Genomic DNA, 17,780 nt, shown 5'->3' with positions numbered 1-17,780 from the left:
TCTTCACCGTGGAGTAATCCTGTTCATGGAAGGCATAATAATAAATGTCACCATGTACATTCCAGAGTCCATCACTTCTACAGCCATGTCCACCTGTAATTACCATAGATAATGGTGTAATGTGACATCATCAGAACCTCTCACCTCTCCAGTCACATCCCCTGTAATTACCATAGATAATGATGTAATGTGACATCATCAGAACCTCTCACCTCTCCAGTCACATCACCTGTAATTACCATAGATAATGGTGTAATGTGACATCATCAGAACCTCTCACCTCTCCAGTCACATCCCCTGTAATTACCATAGATAACGATGTAATGTGACATCATCAGAACCTCTCCAGTCACATCCCCTGTAATTACCATAGATAATGATGTAATGTGACATCATCAGAACCTCTCACCTCTCCAGTCACATCCCCTGTAATTACCATAGATAATGGTGTAATGTGACATCATCAGAACCTCTCACCTCTCCAGTCACATCCCCTGTAATCACCATAGATAATGGTGTAATGTGACATCATCAGAACCTCTCACCTCTCCAGTCACATCACCTGTAATTACCATAGATAATGATGTAATGTGACATCATCAGAACCTCTCACCTCTCCAGTCACATCTCCTGTAATTACCATAGATAATGGTGTAATGTGACATCATCAGAACCTCTCACCTCTCCAGTCACATCCCCTGTAATTACCATAGATAACGATGTAATGTGACATCATCAGAACCTCTCACCTCTCCAGTCACATCCCCTGTAATTACCATAGATAATGATGTAATGTGACATCATCAGAACCTCTCACCTCTCCAGTCACATCCCCTGTAATTACCATAGATAGTGGTGTAATGTGACATCATCAGAACCCCTCACCTCTCCAGTCACATCCCCTGTAATTACCATAGATAATGGTGTAATGTGACATCATCAGAACCTCTCACCTCTCCAGTCACATCCCCTGTAATTACCATAGATAATGGTGTAATGTGACATCATCAGAACCTCTCATCTCTCCAGTAAGAGTATCTCTAGGGTAAGATCTAATATCCTCTCCGCCATCTTGTCCCCGTCTCCATCCATTATCTGGTACTGATGATGTCATCGGACAATCCTATATCACAGGAACCTGATTGGAAGAAGAGGAGTCAATGTAGAATCCGCATGAAATCCCATAGAAATGCTTATAATGACCGGAGATGATGAGGGACATTTGGGAGAAATGAGAGGAGATGAGGTCTTCTCTCTATTGTCTGGACTGAGGACTGGAAGATCTCGTCAGGGCAGTTCCTCCATGTCAGGAGAGCAGCGCATGCGCAGTATGTCAGTGCAGCCTGCGACGGACATAATAGACTGCACTACTGAAGCATCAGCTGTGACAGACATCATACACTGCACTACTGAAGCCCCAGCTGTGACAGACATCATACACTGCACTACTGAAGCACCAGCTGTGACAGACATCACACACTGCACTACTGAAGCCCCAGCTGTGACAGACATCACACACTGCACTACTGAAGCACCAGCTGTGACAGACATCACACACTGCACTACTGAAGCCCCAGCTGTGACAGACATCATACACTGCACTACTGAAGCCCCAGCTGTGACAGACATCACACACTGCACTACTGACCGCGGCCCCCGGCTCCCCGGTACCTGCTCCTCCTCATGCCGGGGCTCTCCCTCCCGCTGTCCGGACATCAGAGCCTCTTTACAGGACGTTTCCAGCAGAACTTCCTCTTTCCCTCAGGTTCCTGGAGTTTTCCTCTCCCAGCATGCTTTGCGGTGTGACGTCACAGGGCTGGCCCCGCCCGGCACACTGGTCAGTCAGCACTAGCCCCGCCCCCTACACCTCCGGCGGCCATGTTAGTACACCCAGACATGGCTCCTGCTCCTCTCCTCACATCACTGAGGGCCACAGGCGCTTCCCTCACCATCTCCAGAGCCCCAAACACTGGGAGCGGCCAGCACAGCCGTATCTAAGCCTCTCATGTGAGATACAGCCTGCTGAGCCTGGATCACAGCTTCTCTTGTGTGATACTGTCTGCTGAGCTGTGTATCTAATCCTATCCTGTGTGATACTGTCTGCTGAGCAGTGTATCTAATCCTATCCTGTGTGATACTGTCTGCTGAGCTGTGTATCTAATCCTGTCCTGTGTGATACTGTCTGCTGAGCTGTGTATCTAATCCCCTCCTGTGTGATACTGTCTGCTGAGCTGTGTATCTAATCCTATCCTGTGTGATACTGTCTGCTGAGCTGTGTATCTAATCCTCTCCTGTGTGATACTGTCTGCTGAGCTGTGTATCTAATCCCCTCCTGTGTGATACTGTCTGCTGAGCTGTGTATCTAATCCTATCCTGTGTGATACTGTCTGCTGAGCTGTGTATCTAATCCTATCCTGTGTGATACTGTCTGCTGAGCTGTGTATCTAATCCCCTCCTGTGTGATACTGTCTGCTGAGCTGTGTATCTAATCCTATCCTGTGTGATACTGTCTGCTGAGCTGTGTATCTAATCCTATCCTGTGTGATACTGTCTGCTGAGCTGTGTATCTAATCCTGTCCTGTGTGATACTGTCTGCTGAGCTGTGTATCTAATCCTATCCTGTGTGATACTGCCTGCTGAGCTGTGTATCTAATCCTATCCTATGTGATACTGTCTGCTGAGCTGTGTATCTAATCCTATCCTGTGTGATACTGTCTGCTGAGCTGTGTATCTAATCCTATCCTGTGTGATACTGTCTGCTGAGCTGTCTATCTAATCCTATCCTGTGTGATACTCCCTGCTGAGCTGTGTATCTAATCCTATCCTGTGTGATACTGTCTGCTGAGCTGTGTATCTAATCCTATCCTGTGTGATACTGTCTGCTGAGCTGTGTATCTAATCCTATCCTGTGTGATACTGTCTGCTGAGCTGTGTATCTAATCCTACAGTGTGTGATACTGTCTGCTGAGCTGTGTATCTAATCCTCAGTTGTGTGATACTGTCTGCTGAGCGGTGTATCTAATCCTATCCTGTGTGATACTGTCTGCTGAGCTGTGTATCTAATCCTACAGTGTGTGATACTGTCTGCTGAGCTGTGTATCTAATCCTCAGTTGTGTGATACTGTCTGCTGAGCGGTGTATCTAATCCTATCCTGTGTGATACTGTCTGCTGAGCTGTGTATCTAATCCTACAGTGTGTGATACTGTCTGCTGAGCTGTGTATCTAATCCTCAGTTGTGTGATACTGTCTGCTGAGCGGTGTATCTAATCCTATCCTGTGTGATACTGTCTTCTGAGCCTTGTATCTAATCCTATCCTGTGTGATACTGTCTGCTGAGCTGTGTATCTAATCCTACAGTGTGTGATACTGTCTGCTGAGCTGTGTATCTAATCCTCAGTTGTGTGATACTGTCTGCTGAGCGGTGTATCTAATCCTATCCTGTGTGATACTGTCTGCTGAGCTGTGTATCTAATCCTATCCTGTGTGATACTGTCTGCTGAGCTGTGTATCTAATCCTACAGTGTGTGATACTGTCTGCTGAGCTGTGTATCTAATCCTCAGTTGTGTGATACTGTCTGCTGAGCGGTGTATCTAATCCTATCCTGTGTGATACTGTCTGCTGAGCTGTGTATCTAATCCTATCCTGTGTGATACTGTCTGCTGAGCTGTGTATCTAATCCTACAGTGTATGATACTGTCTGCTGAGCTGTGTATCTAATCCTCAGTTGTGTGATACTGTCTGCTGAGCTGTGTATCTAATCCTATCCTGTGTGATACTGCCTGCTGAGCGGTGTATCTAAGCCTCAGTTGTGTGATACAGGAGGAGCTGGTCACATGGTGCAGTGTCGCTGTCAGGGTCGATCTGTTCCGCGCCCTCGATCTCTCGCGCCTCTGCACACCGGCTTCAGATTGCTCCTAGATCACACGCCGCCTCCATCTATGACATTTAAATCAATTCCCCGATTAGTTAAAGGGCTTCTGTCACCCCCCAAACAGCAATTTTCAGTATTGGACTTAATATAATTGCTGATGTACGCAGAGTCCATATACACCCCTCTTACCTCTGGCTGGGCTTTAAATTCTTTAAAAATAGTACTTTTGTGATATGCAAATTTCTTCACTACCAGCAAGTTGGGCGGTTAGTTGCCGGTAGCCGCCGCATCCTCGGTCTAAAAAAACGCCCCCTCCTCTGCTTGATTGACAGGGCCAACGAGCGCTCTCCTCCTCTCGCTGGGCCCCTCTGCCAATAAAATCCCGCGCCTGCGCCGTACCCGTCCTCACTCGGCGCAGGCGCTCTGAGAAGGACGCTCGCTTGCCCGCTCCTTCCTCAGTGCGCCTGCGCCGATGACGTCAGCCTACACCCAGTAAAGAAGCATCGCTGGCCCTGTCAATCAAGTGGAGTGAAGAAATTTGCATATCACAAAAGTACTATTTTTAAAGAATTTAAAGCCCAGCCAGAGGTAAGAGGGGTGTATATGGACTCTGCGTACATCAGCAATTATATTAAGTCCGATACTGAAAATTGCTGTTTGGGGGGTGACAGAAGCCCTTTAAGGGCTCCTAGAAAACCCCACAGCGGTCCGGTCTGTGCAGTGCACACAAGAGGGGAGGGGGGCCACAGAGGAGAAGCAGGGCCCGCCCCAGCCCCGGATAGAAGACAAGCCATACTGCAGACATGGTAGGGGGTGGGGCTTTTCATCCACTCCGGGCCCCCTCCTGCCACGGGCCCCTAGCAGTTGCGTGGTCTGCCTCTATTGGCGGTACGCCACTGAGTACTTGGTTACAAGAAATAAGACCTACATAAACGTGCGTAAAACAGTATAAAAAATAAAAGGATAAAAAGCAGAAAGGTTCTTACTGGAGGATTGTGCGGTCAGAGGTCCTTCTGGAGGAAAGTGGAGCACAACCCAATGCTGATCGGATCCCCAAATTGTGTCAAAGAAATGTTCCCAATAGTTCACTTTTTATCCCCATTCGGCAGAGGGTGGAGCAGATAGGAGTCTCCCTCCGATGGTGTCCGGCCTTCTGGGATGGCTCATTACCTGCGCACGCTCCACCGCTCTTACTCGGCTGGCAGACATGGCTTCCCGTCCACACTAACGGATATTCGGACCCGACATGTTTCAGTAATGTATATTATATCCGGCTGATCAGTTTGATACCACACATGGTCCCAGAAGGTGAGATACTGGTTATGTGGGCATGCTGGCTGCCAGGGATGGGGGGTCTAGACCCCGATGCCCACATCACACGGAATACAATGATCACCGCTATTAATGTGTGAGTTGTACCAGAGATGAGTTATTGCTTCTGAGACGTCTTCTTCATCCTCTGGCACTGTATTGGAAAGGCTCCTGGACCCCTGCGGGGTGAGGGTCCGGGCTGTCTGGGAGTCTGCATTTCAGGGACCACCTTCATTACCGCTGGCAAAGGGCCAGTCTTTTCACAGTGAGGTGATAAACTGATTAACTCCGAAGAGTAATGCGTATTCTAACCGCAGGCCCAGACGGAACGGCGCGAACAATCACAGAACGGAAAGTATATAGGATCACACGACAGATATAAAACATACACAGATAATACACGTGATGAGAAAGACCGTAATTAGACTTACCGGAAATTCTGTTTCCTTGAGTCCACCATGATGGCTTAACCTGGAGATTGACCCCTTGACCTCTGTAGGGGCAGGAACACAGAGAGTTTAAAAGGCCACCACCCACTCTTACCCTCAGTGCTTTCCAAATTACCAAGTGGGTGCAGCCTTAATTTTATATATTATTTTCTTTCTTTTTTTTTTTTTTTGAGTATTAATTCATACTCGAACCCCTCTTTAAATCTTCAGGGGGGGAATATATCAGCCGTCATGGTGGACTCAAGGAAACAGAATTACCGGTAAGTCTAATTACGGTCATTCCATTTCGTCCACCATGACGGCTTAACCTGGAGAACTACCAGATTATTTATTAGGGTGGTTAACTCACTGCAAGACCTGACCGAAGGTCAAGTCGGCAGAAGCCTAAACTTTATTTCGGTAGTGCTTAATAAAGGTATTAATACTGGACCAGGTCGCTGCTCTGCAGATTTTATCTAAGGAAACGCCTCCTCTTTCTGCCCATGAGGAGGCCACCGCTCTTGTGGAATGAGCCCTTATCTCTGTAGGATTATCAAGACCCGCCATCTGGTAGCATCAAGATATGGTGGACCTGATCCAGCGCCCAATGGAGGCTTTGGATGCTTTCTTCCCTTTGTTTGGACCAGCAAACTGAATGAGATTATCTTCCTTCCTGAATTCTTCTGTTGTCTTTAGGTACTGTAAGACAGTATCTCGAACATCCAGGAGTTGATATTGATCCTCAGATGTACTCGACTCCTCTTTAGGGAATGATGGGAGAACAATTTCCTGGTCTCTATGAAATTCAGAAATGACCTTCAGAAGGAAACCCGGATCCAACCTTAATACTATTTTGTTGGGGAACACAGAAAGATAGGGTTCCAGACAGGAGAGTGCCTGGATCTCTCCTAAACGTCTAGCTGATGTTATGGCTATTAAGAAGGCAGCCTTGAGCGTCAGATGTTTTACAGAAATGTCCTGTACTGGGGTAAATGGTGGTTTCATTAGTCCTTTCAGGACCCGGTCTAAGTCCCACTGAGGGGCCCTAGGTGTTATGGATGGTCTTAATCTCGAGGCAGCCCTTACAAATCTTCTCACCCATCTATTGCTGGCCAGGTCTGTGTCATAGCATGCTCCTAAGGCCGAGATCTGTACTTTAAGTGTACTAGGTCTCAAGCCCAAATCCAGCCCCCTTTGGAGAAAATCAAGAATATTTATGATGTTTGGGGGAGAATTTACCGGAGGGTTCTGACCCAGCCAGTTGCAGCATTTCCTCCAGATCTTAAGATATATCGTGGAGGTGACTTTTTTTCCTGCTGGATCTAAGGGTATTGATGACCTTCTCGGAAAGACCCCTACTTTTTAATACCTTGCGCTCAGGATCCATGCTGACAATTTGAATAGTCCTGGATTCTGATGGAGGATCGGACCCTGCGATAAAATGTTCTCTCAGAGGGGAATTCTCCATGGTTCCTCCAGCGCTAATTCCTTTAATATCGGGAACCAGTTTCTCTGTCCAGTATGGGACCACAAGGATCACTGTTACCGGGTCGGACCTTATCTTTTGTAGTACTCTGGGGATTAATGCCTACGGAGGGAAGGCATAGGCAAGATCCCAGGTCCATCTGATAGAGAATGCGTCCACTGTTCAAGGGTTTTCCCTGGGGTTTAGGGAGCAAAAGTGCCCGACCTTCGCATTTTCTTTTGCTGCGAAGAGATCTATCTGAGGGGTTCCCCACCTTTTGGAGATCTGTCTGAACACTTCTGGATTTAGGGACCATTCCCCCGGATCTATGGTCCTTCTGCTGAGGAAGTCTGCTTGAATATTTTCCGAACCTTTTAGGTGAATAGCCGTGATGGAGGATACATTTTTTTCCGCCCAGAAGAATATTCTCCTCGCCAGTTCTTCTAGACTTGGAGATCTTGTGCCTCCCTGGTGTTTTAAGTATGCTACCGCCGTCACATTGTCGGAGAGAATCTCCAGGTGCTTTCCGAGTACTGTCTTTTGGGATGACCTTAGCGTCTCCCAGATTGCCCTTAGTTCTCGGTAGTTTGAAGATCTTACTTTTATGTCCTCTGTCCATCTGCCTTGGTAGTTTGAGGAACCTACTCTCGCCCCCCATCCAGTGCCGCTTGCGTCTGTGAACACCTGAATCTCTGGATCTTTTATCCAACTTACACCTTTTGACAGGTTTGTCTTTTCTATCCACCAGTTCAAATTAGACTTTACATGAATGGGGATGGATATCTTTTTCTCTAAGGAGGACTGTTTCTTGTCCCAATTCCTCAGGATCCAGGACTGAATTCAGTGGCGTTGCTAGGGCTGGTGTCACCCGGTGCGGTAGAAAATGGTGTCACCCCTTCCCCCCCACCCCCTCCCCGAAGCAAATTTTTTTGCCATATATGGGGGCTATGGTGGTGCTACTGCCATAGGGGGCATCCGTTAGCTCAGCAGACCCCCCCTAGCAGTCAGAGCCTGGTCTCGGGAGGGGCACTTCCAGATTATTTTCTGTCCGCCGCCACAAAACAATGGTGCTTATAGAACAGACTACACAGTGTAGCGGTATACTGTATATTGTGTGGCACAGTGTAGAGGTATACTGTATATTGTGGGGCACAGTGTAGAGCAAGCATGTCAAACTCAAAGGCTAACATGGGCCAAAAAAACAAAATTTTAGTTTATGTGGGCCGCATCAAAAAAAAATAAAATTTTTTTTTACAATATAATGCAGACGGATCCGTTCTGAACGGATCCACCGTCTGCATTATATGAGCGGATCCGTCTCAGACGGATCCGCTCTGAACGCAAGTGTGAAAGTAGCCTTAGGGGCGAGAACCTGGGATCTTTCATCCCTTGTCCTATTCAGCTCTATCAGGGTGAATAGGACTTCACACTGTCCCTGCTGCTCTGTGCCTTGTGCACACAGCATCAGGGATGTTACCATGGCAACCAGGGCTTCTGTAGCGTCCTGGCTGCCATGGTAACTGATCGGAGCCCCAGGCTTACACAGCTGGGGCTCCGATCAGAAGCTGCCACTGCACCACCAATGAGGGGGAGGGGAGAGGTCCCTGTGGCCACTGCCACCAATGATTTTAATACTGGGGGGGTTGAGAGGGGCTGGCGCACTGTGCCACCAATGATTTTAATGGGATGGGGGGTTGAGGGTGAGGGGGCACACTGCACCACCAATGATAAATTACCCCTTTATACAGGAGGCTAGTACTGGCAGATCAGCAGTTAACCCCTCAGGTGCGGCATCTAAGGGGTTAACTGCCTCTGATCGCAGCTCCCTGTCAGCGGCAGGGTGCCGGCAATGCGATTCTGCTGCCGGCACCCGCCTCCTGTATTGTGTTAAAGACTAACTTTCACTATCAGGCCACACAGAGCGGCGCCCAGCGATGTCTCAGCACTCACCATTAGTCCTGGGCGCCGCTCCGTTCGCCTGCAGTGCTCCATTACTGTCTCCTCTCCTGCTCCACATGCTGCTGATTACTATCGGAGCGATGGGAGGAGACATCAGCTTCACTAGTGGGCGTTCCTTCTTCCTGGCTGTAGCGCTGTCCAATCGCAGCGCAGGGAGAAGGAACGCCCACTAGTGAAGCTGATGTCTCCTCCCATCGCTCCGATAGTAATCAGCAGCATGTGGAGCAGGAGAGGAGACAGTAATGGAGCACTGCAGGCGAACGGAGCGGCGCCCAGGACTAATGGTGAGTGCTGGGACATCGCTGGGCCCCGCTCTGTGTGGGAAATGGGAATAGTCCTATCATTGGTGGCTCAGTGCGCCCGCCCCTCCTCCGCCCCTCTCTCCTCATTGGTGGCGCAGTGCGCCCGCCCCTCCTCCCCCCCTCTCTTCTCATTGGTGGCAGCGGCAGCAGCACAGGGGGGAGGGAGGACAGCTTCCTTCTCCCCGTGCTGCTGAGAGAACATGAGCGCGCCGATAGCAGCGCTCATGTTCAGAGATACTAGACTGCCGGGCCGCAAAGATATTCATTGCGGGCCGCATGCGGCCCGCGGGCCGCATGTTTGACACCCATGGTGTAGAGGTATACTGTATATTGTGTTGCACAGTGTAGAGGTATACTGTATATTGTGTGGCACAGTGTAGCCGTATACTGTATATTGTGTGGCACAGTGTAGAGGTATACTGTATATTGTGGGGCACAATGTAGAGGTATACTGTATATTGTGTGGCACAGTGTAGAGGTATACTGTATATTGTGTGGCACAGTGTAGATTTATACTGTATATTGTGTGGCACAGTGTAGATGTATACTGTATATTGTGTGGCACAGTGTAGATTTATACTGTATATTGTGGGGCACAATGTAGAGGTATACTGTATATTGTGGGGCACAGTGTAGAGGTATACTGTATATTGTGTGGCACAGTGTAGAGGTATACTGTATATTGTGGGGCACAGTGTAGCGGTATACTGTATATTGTGTGGCACAGTGTAGCGGTATACTGTATATTGTGTGGCACAGTGTAGAGGTATACTGTATATTGTGGGGCACAGTGTAGAGGTATACTGTATATTGTGTGGCACAGTGTAGCGGTATACTGTATATTGTGGGGCACAGTGTAGAGGTATACTGTATATTGTGTGGCACAGTGGAGAGGTATACTGTATATTGTGTGGCACAGTGTAGAGGTATACTGTACATTGTGTGGCACAGTGTAGAGGTATACTGTATATTGTGTGGCACAGTGTAGAGGTATACTGTATATTGTGTGGCACAGTGTAGAGGTGTACTGTATATTGATGTGGCACAGTGTAGAGGTATACTGTATATTGTGTGGCACAGTGTAGAGGTATACTGTATATTGTGGGGCACAGTGTAGCGGTATACTGTATATTGTGTGGCACAGTGTAGAGGTATACTGTATATTGTGTGGCACAGTGTAGAGGTATACTGTATATGGTGTGGCACAGTGTAGAGGTATACTGTATATTGTGTGGCACAGTGTAGCGGTATACTGTATATTGTGTGGCACAGTGTAGCGGTATACTGTACATTGTGGGGCACAGTGTATAGGTATACTGTATATTGTGTGGCACAGTGTAGCAGTATACTATATATTGTGGGGCACAGTGTAGAGGTATACTGTATATTGTGTGGTACAGTGTAGAGGTATACTGTATATTGTGTGGCACAGTGTAGCGGTATACTGTATATTGTGTGGCACAGTGTAGCGGTATACTGTATATTGTGTGGCACAGTGTAGAGGTGTACTGTATATTGTGGGCACAGTGTAGAGATATACTGTATATTGTGGGGCACAGTGTATAGGTATACTGTATATTGTGTGGCACAGTGTAGCAGTATACTATATATTGTGGGGCACAGTGTAGAGGTATACTGTATATTGTGTGGTACAGTGTAGAGGTATACTGTATATTGTGGGCACAGTGTAGCGGTATACTGTATATTGTGTGGCACAGTGTAGCGGTATACTGTATATTGTGTGGCACAGTGGATGCTATATGTGTATAACAAACATATTTCACATAAAAACTTAGTTACATGACTTGGCCCTTGGGGATCTCGGACGCCACTTCAACACTTGGCCGGGGGCTCGGCGGAGCTGATGTTGTGCTTTATCCTAATGAGAAAGATTTCATAATAAGGATTTGGAGAAGGGGCAGAGGGATAGCAGAGCAGGGAGAGGCTGGTGCTGCTACTAGGGGGTCATACCATGGGGGAGTAATAAAGCCCACCATAATGCCCCCCCCCCCCCCCAGTAGAAATAATTCTCCTTTTAATGTGACAGTGCAAAAAATACCCCCTTGTAATGCCCCCAGTTGAGCTAATGTCCCCATAGTGCCCCCATAATGTCCCAGTATAAAATACCCCTATATAGTGCCCCCAGTAAATTCCCCCATAGTGCTCCTTTCCCCCTTCTTCCTGCTAGTGCCCCCCATAATGTACCAGTATAAAATGCCCCATATATAGTGCCCCTGTAGATGCCCCTCAGTGTCCGGCCTCTGATAGGCTGCCGGCCTAGTGTCCCCCATAATGCCCCCCAATAATGTGCCAGTAAGTGTCCCCATACATGCCCCCCCATCATGTGCCAGTATCAAATGCCTCTCTCCTCCCCCCACATGTCCCAGTATCATAGTGCCATCTACCCCCCAATGTGCCAGTATGAAGTGCCTCTCTCCTCCCCCCCCACATGTCCCAGTATCATAGTTCCATGCCATCTCCCCCCCCAAAAGTGCCAGTATCAAGTGCCTCCCCCCCCCATGTCCCAGTATCATAGTGCCATTCCATCCCCCCCCCAAAAGTGCCAGTATAAAGTGCCTCTCCCCCCCCCATGTCCCAGTATCATAGTGCCATGCCATCTCCCCCCCCAAAAGTGCCATATCAAGTGCCTCCCCCCCATGTCCCAGTATCATAGTGCCATTCCATCCCCCCCCCCCAAAAGTGCCAGTATAAAGTGCCTCTCCCCCCCCCCATGTCCCAGTATCATAGTGCCATGCCATCTCCCCCGCCCCATGTGCCAGTATCAGGTGCCAACCCCCCTCCCCCCCATGTGCCAGTATCAGGTGCCAACCCCCCTCCCCCCATGTGCCAGTATCAAGTGCCTCCCGCTCCCACCATGGCAGTAACAGTCGGGTATTAAAAAAAAAAAAATAAACACTTCTACTTACCTCCATGTTAGCGATGCGATGCAGCCTCTTCCTGTGTCCCGCCCTGTATGTCCATATATGGAGTTAGTGCTTCTGTATTTCAGAAAAGCTTCTGCTGGGATTCGAACCCACGGCCTTCTGTATCAGAGGCAAAGCATCTAACCATACGGCCATAAGAACAGCCTTGCTACTGACTGAAAATATATGAGACTTCTACTGTTATAGCTGTACATCTATACACATGACAGCTGCCCTAACACACCCAGCACTGCTATATCTCTATATGACAGTTGTCCCAGCACACTCAGCCCTCCTATATCTCTATATATGATAGCTGCCCTAACACACCCAGCTCTGCTACATCTAATACACATGACAGCTGCACCAGCACACTCAGCTCTACTATATCTCTATATATATGACAGCTGCTCCAGCAAACCCAGCTCTGCTACATCTATACACATGACAGCTGCCCAAACACACCCAGCACTGCTACATCTAATACACATGACAGCTGCACCAGCACACTCAGCTCTACTATATCTCTATATATGACAGCTGCTCCAGCAAACCCAGCTCTGCTACATCTATACACATGACAGCTGCCCTAACACACCCAGCACTGCTATATCTCTATATGACAGCTGTCCCAGCACACTCAGCTCTGCTATATCTCTATAAATGATAGCTGCCCCAGCACACCCAGCTCTGCTACATATGATACACATGACAGCTGCACCAGCACACTCAGCTCTACTATATCTCTATATATGACAGCTGCCCCAGCAAACCCAGCTCTGCTACATCTATACACATGACAGCTGCCCAAACACACCCAGCACTGCTACATCTAATACACATGACAGCTGGAGCAGCTGTCATATATAGAGATATAGTAGAGCTGAGTGTGCTGGTGCAGCTGTCATGTGTATCATATGTAGCAGAGCTGGGTGTGCTGGGGCAGCTATCATTTATAGAGATATAGCAGAGCTGAGTGTGCTGGGACAGCTGTCATGTGTATCATATGTAGCAGAGCTGGGTGAGCTGGAGCAGCTATCATTTATAGAGATATAGCAGAGCTGAGTGTGCTGGGACAGCTGTCATATAGAGATATAGCAGTGCTGGGTGTGTTAGGGCAGCTGTCATGTGTATAGATGTACAGCTATAACAGTAGAAGTCAGTAGCAAGGCTGTTCTTATGGCTGTGTGGTTAGATGCTTTGCCTCTGATACAGAAGGTCGTGGGTTCGAATCCCAGCAGAAGCTTTTCTGAAATACACAAGCACTAACTCCATATATGGACATGGGCGGGACACAGGAAGAGGCTGCATCGCAGTGCTTTGCCTCTGATACAGAAGGTCGTGGGTTCGAATCCCAGACACATCTTTCCCTCTCCTGAGGACGGCAATACAAATGGTTAGTAAATGCCGGCCCTGCTGGTGTCACCCCCATCAATGGTGTCACCCGGTGCGGTCCGCAACGCCACTGACTGAATTATCCTGGTATGAGCCTAGGACCACAATACCGATGTTATGCAGGAGGTCATTGTTCCCAATAGACTCATGGAATTGCGTACGGAGCACTTGATCTGGCCCTGAAATTTTTTTGTTTTCCCTATGAAGGATATTAATTTTTCCTGAGGAAGAGATGTCATCTGAGCTCTTGAATCTAAAACTACTCCTAGGAATTTCATCTTGGTTGATGGGACCAGGCAAGATTTTTTCTGATTTATTATCCAGCCCAACTCTGAAAACCGATGAATTAGGTAGTTGGTGAGACTGGACGCCTCTGACTTTGATTTTCCCAGAATGAGGAAATCGTCTAGATACGGGAAGATTTTTATTCCCTCTGATCTGAGAGGAGAGATCATTTCCACTACTAGCTTTGTGAAAACTCTCGGGGCTGAGGAAATTCTGAAGGGTAGAGCCGTGAACTGGAAGTGGTTTACCACTCCGGTGCTGTCTAACAGGGCAAACCTGAGATATTTTTGTGAGTTTTCGTGTATGGGGACGTGATAGTAAGCGTCCTTTAAATTTATGGACGTCATGTAATCTGCTTGGATTAGAGGAGTGATGGACGTTATACAGTTGTGTTCAAAATTATTCAACCCCCACTGAAATTGAGTGTTTTGTCCAGTTTGACATTGATTTTGATCATTTCCGTTATCTTGTTTACAATTAAATCAAAGAGGCCCTTGTAAGTCAGACAAATATAACATAACATTTATAATGAAATAACCACAAATGTCTTTTCTGTGCTCACATCATTATCAGTTTTATTCAACCCCCAAGTGACATTCAATCTTAGTACTTAGTACAACATCCTTTTCCAGTAGTAACAGCTTTTAAACGTGAAGCATAGCTTGACACAAGTGTCTTGCAGCGATCTACGGGTATCTTCGCCCATTCTTCATGGGCAGAAGCCTCCAGTTCAGTCACATTCTTAGGCTTGCGCGCTGCAGCTGCTTTCTTTAAGTCCCACCAGAGGTTCTCAATCGGATTTAAATCTGGTGACTGCGATGGCCACTTCAAAATGTTCCAGCCTTTAATCTGCAACCATGCTCTAGTGGACTTGGAGGTATGCTTGGGATCATTGTCCTGTTGAAAGGTCCAACGTCTCCCAAGCCTCAGGTTTGTGACGGACTGCATCACATTTTCATCCAATATCTCCTGGTACTGAAGAGAATTCATGGTACCTTGCACACGCTGAAGCTTCCCTGTACCTGTAGAAGCAAAACAGCCCCAAAGCATTAATGACCCCCCGCCATGCTTCACAGTAGGCAAGGTGTTCTTTTCTTCATAGGCCTTGTTCTTCCTCCTCCAAACATAGCGTTGATCTAATTTTGTTTCATCAGTCCACAGAACACTATCCCAAAACCTTTGTGGTTTGTCCACATGACTTTTGGCATACTGCAGTCGACTCTTCTTATTCTTTGGAGACAGCAAGGGGGTGCGCCTGGGAGTTCTGGCATGGAGGCCTTCATTACGCAGTGTGCGCCTTATTGTCTGAGCTGAAACTTCAGTACCCACATCTGACAGATCTTTCTTCAGTTCCTCAGCAGTCACACGGGGACTTTTCTCCACTTTGCGCTTCAGGTAGCGCTCAGCAGTCGAAGTCAGCATCTTCTTTCTGCCACGACCAGGTAGCGTTTCAACAGTGCCCTTTGCCTTGAATTTGCGAATGATGCTTCCTATGGTGTCTCTTGGTATGTTTAACATCTTTGCAATCTTCTTATAGCCATTGCCCTTCCTGTGAAGAGAAATCGCCTCTTCTCTTGTCTTCCTGGACCATTCTCTTGACTTCACCATGTTTGTAAACACACCAGTAAATGTCTAGAAGGAGCTGAGTATCACAGTCCTTTTACATCTGCCTAATTGGTGCTTATTGTGCTTGATTGCTGCTCCTTGACATCCATAGGTGTTTTCAATACCTGATCGAAAACACTTGAATGAACCTCTGTTCTTAAGAGTGGTAGTCTTTAAGGGCTTGAATAATTGTGTCAATGAAGAAATCACAAAAAAAAACATTTAATACTGTATTACAAAAACAATTGATGTCATTTTAGTTGCATTTGGTTCTTTAAAAAGTCCTTGTAAGATTTCATTCTGAACACAATTACAAATGTACACTAAATTCCCTAAAACCCTTTACAGCATTGGGGGTTGAATAATTTGGAACACAACTGTAGATTCCATTTTGAACCTCCTGTAAACAATGGACGTATTTAACCCCTTCAGGTTTATGATGGTACGAAAGGAGCCATCTGGCTTCTGTACCAAAAACAGGTTGGAATAATAGCCCCTTTCTTCTTCTGAACAAGGGACCTATGGTGCCACGCCTTACTCTATCAACTGCAAAACGCCCTGCCAAATCCTTTCCAGAAATTTTGAGCTGTGAGAAGTTGTCCGAAACTTTTTTGGAGGGGTTGAGGAAAATTCTATCCGATAACCGTTTTTTACAATATCCAAGGCCCAGAGGTTCTGGGTCGTGGTTTCCCAAAAGAGTAGAAATCTCAACCTTCCTCCCACTCTGGCGTCATTGCTAGTCAGGCTGTTTGTTTTGGGGATTAAGGAGGAAACCTCTACCCTTTCCTCCTTTTTAGTAGCTCGACCTACCTGTTTTCCCTTTCCCCCTATAGGACCTGGATTGGGTGTTAAAGGGACGAAAGGGCTTCTTTTTGTTTTCCTCAGGGAATCCCTTCTTTTTATCGGCTGCTTTCTCGAGTATAGAATCTAGTACGGGACCAAAAACCTATTCCCCTGAAAAAGCGATAGAGCATAATTTAGACTTTGACGCTCTATCACCTCCCCAGGATTTCATCCACAGGGCCCTCCTTGCAGAATTTGAAAGAGCAGCATCCTTGGCGGCAAACCTCACGGACTCAGCTGAGGCATCCGCCAAAAATGCTGTAGCTGATTTAAGGAGAGGAATGGAATTTAGAATTTCCTCTCTCTGGGTTTTGTTCTTAATATGGGTTTCAAGCTCCTTAAGCCAGAAGTACATAGATCTAGCTACAGAGGTTGCATCTATGTTCGTTTTTAGACCGAACATGGATGCTTCCCAGGACTTCTTCAGGAGAGAATACGCCTTTCTCTCCATCGGATCCTGTAATTGGGAGGAATCCTCAAAGGGAAGGGAGGTCTTCTTCTTGACCACCTTTGCAACCTGGACGTTGATTTTCGGAATTTCGTTAAATATTTTTATGTCGGTTGGGTCAAAGAGTAATCTATTTTTGAATTCTCTGGGGACTCCCAGTCTCCTCTCAGGGTCCATCCACTCATCCATGATCATATACTTTATATTCTCGTTTACCGGAAATACTTTAGATTTCTTGGCTCTGAGCCCCCCAAATATTTAGTCTTGGACCGATCTAGGTTTTTGTACCTCCTCTATGCCCATGGTTGCCCTTACGGCATCCAATAATTCCTCCATCTCTTCAGAAGAAAAGAAATACTTTTTCCTGTCCTCCACTATCTCTCCCTCTGACAGTGCGTCTACGTTCTGTCTAGAAGTGGAAGCGTCTTCGTCCATGTCCTCTGATTTAGAGGAGGATGGAACAGACACTCGCGTTTTTTTCGCAGGAGGAGTCGGAGGGGCAGATCTGAGAGACGCTAGCGAGGATTTTATCTCGCTCTGAATCATTGATTTGACCTCCATAAGTATGGATAGTTGCTTCTCTTTAACAAGCTCATTAATGCACACTTGGCAGAGCTTCTTTTTATTATTTTCCGGCAATCTTTTGCCACAAGTAGCACATCTAGGGATTTTGGCCTTAGTTCTGGGCTCTTTAATTCCCTAAAAGAGGAGCACCCCAGTATCAGTAAGCTATTGCAAGAGGTACATAAAAACATGATACATATTTTTCTTTCCCCACAGGAGGACTCACGATCTGAGCAGCCGAGGGGGTAGCTGTAGAGTCCATCTTGTCTGCAGGGGTATCGGGGGCCGACATCTGGAGCAGGAGTCTCTTCTGGGACGCTAGACCTTTCAAATCTCCCGCCTTGCAGCGATGGACGTCATCTTTGTGCGCGTGCGTCC

At 47.2% G+C, this 17,780-nt stretch overlaps 1 protein-coding gene and 1 long non-coding RNA gene across 9 annotated transcripts in view; both read left to right on the top strand.

The window, feature by feature from the left end:
- LOC121000837 (gastrula zinc finger protein XlCGF26.1-like) overlaps nucleotides 1-17,780 on the top strand; it is an 800,859-nt gene that overhangs the window by 577,639 nt on the left and 205,440 nt on the right. The window lies entirely within an intron of this gene.
- Nucleotides 1-17,780, top strand: part of LOC121000889 — a 70,424-nt gene that overhangs the window by 5,140 nt on the left and 47,504 nt on the right. The window lies entirely within an intron of this gene.

The sequence above is a fragment of the Bufo bufo genome, chromosome 5, assembly GCF_905171765.1.
Source record: "Bufo bufo chromosome 5, aBufBuf1.1, whole genome shotgun sequence".
Lineage (NCBI taxonomy): Eukaryota > Metazoa > Chordata > Amphibia > Anura > Bufonidae > Bufo > Bufo bufo.
Note: the sequence above shows the minus strand (reverse complement) of the source record. Positions and strands in the feature narration are given on the sequence as shown.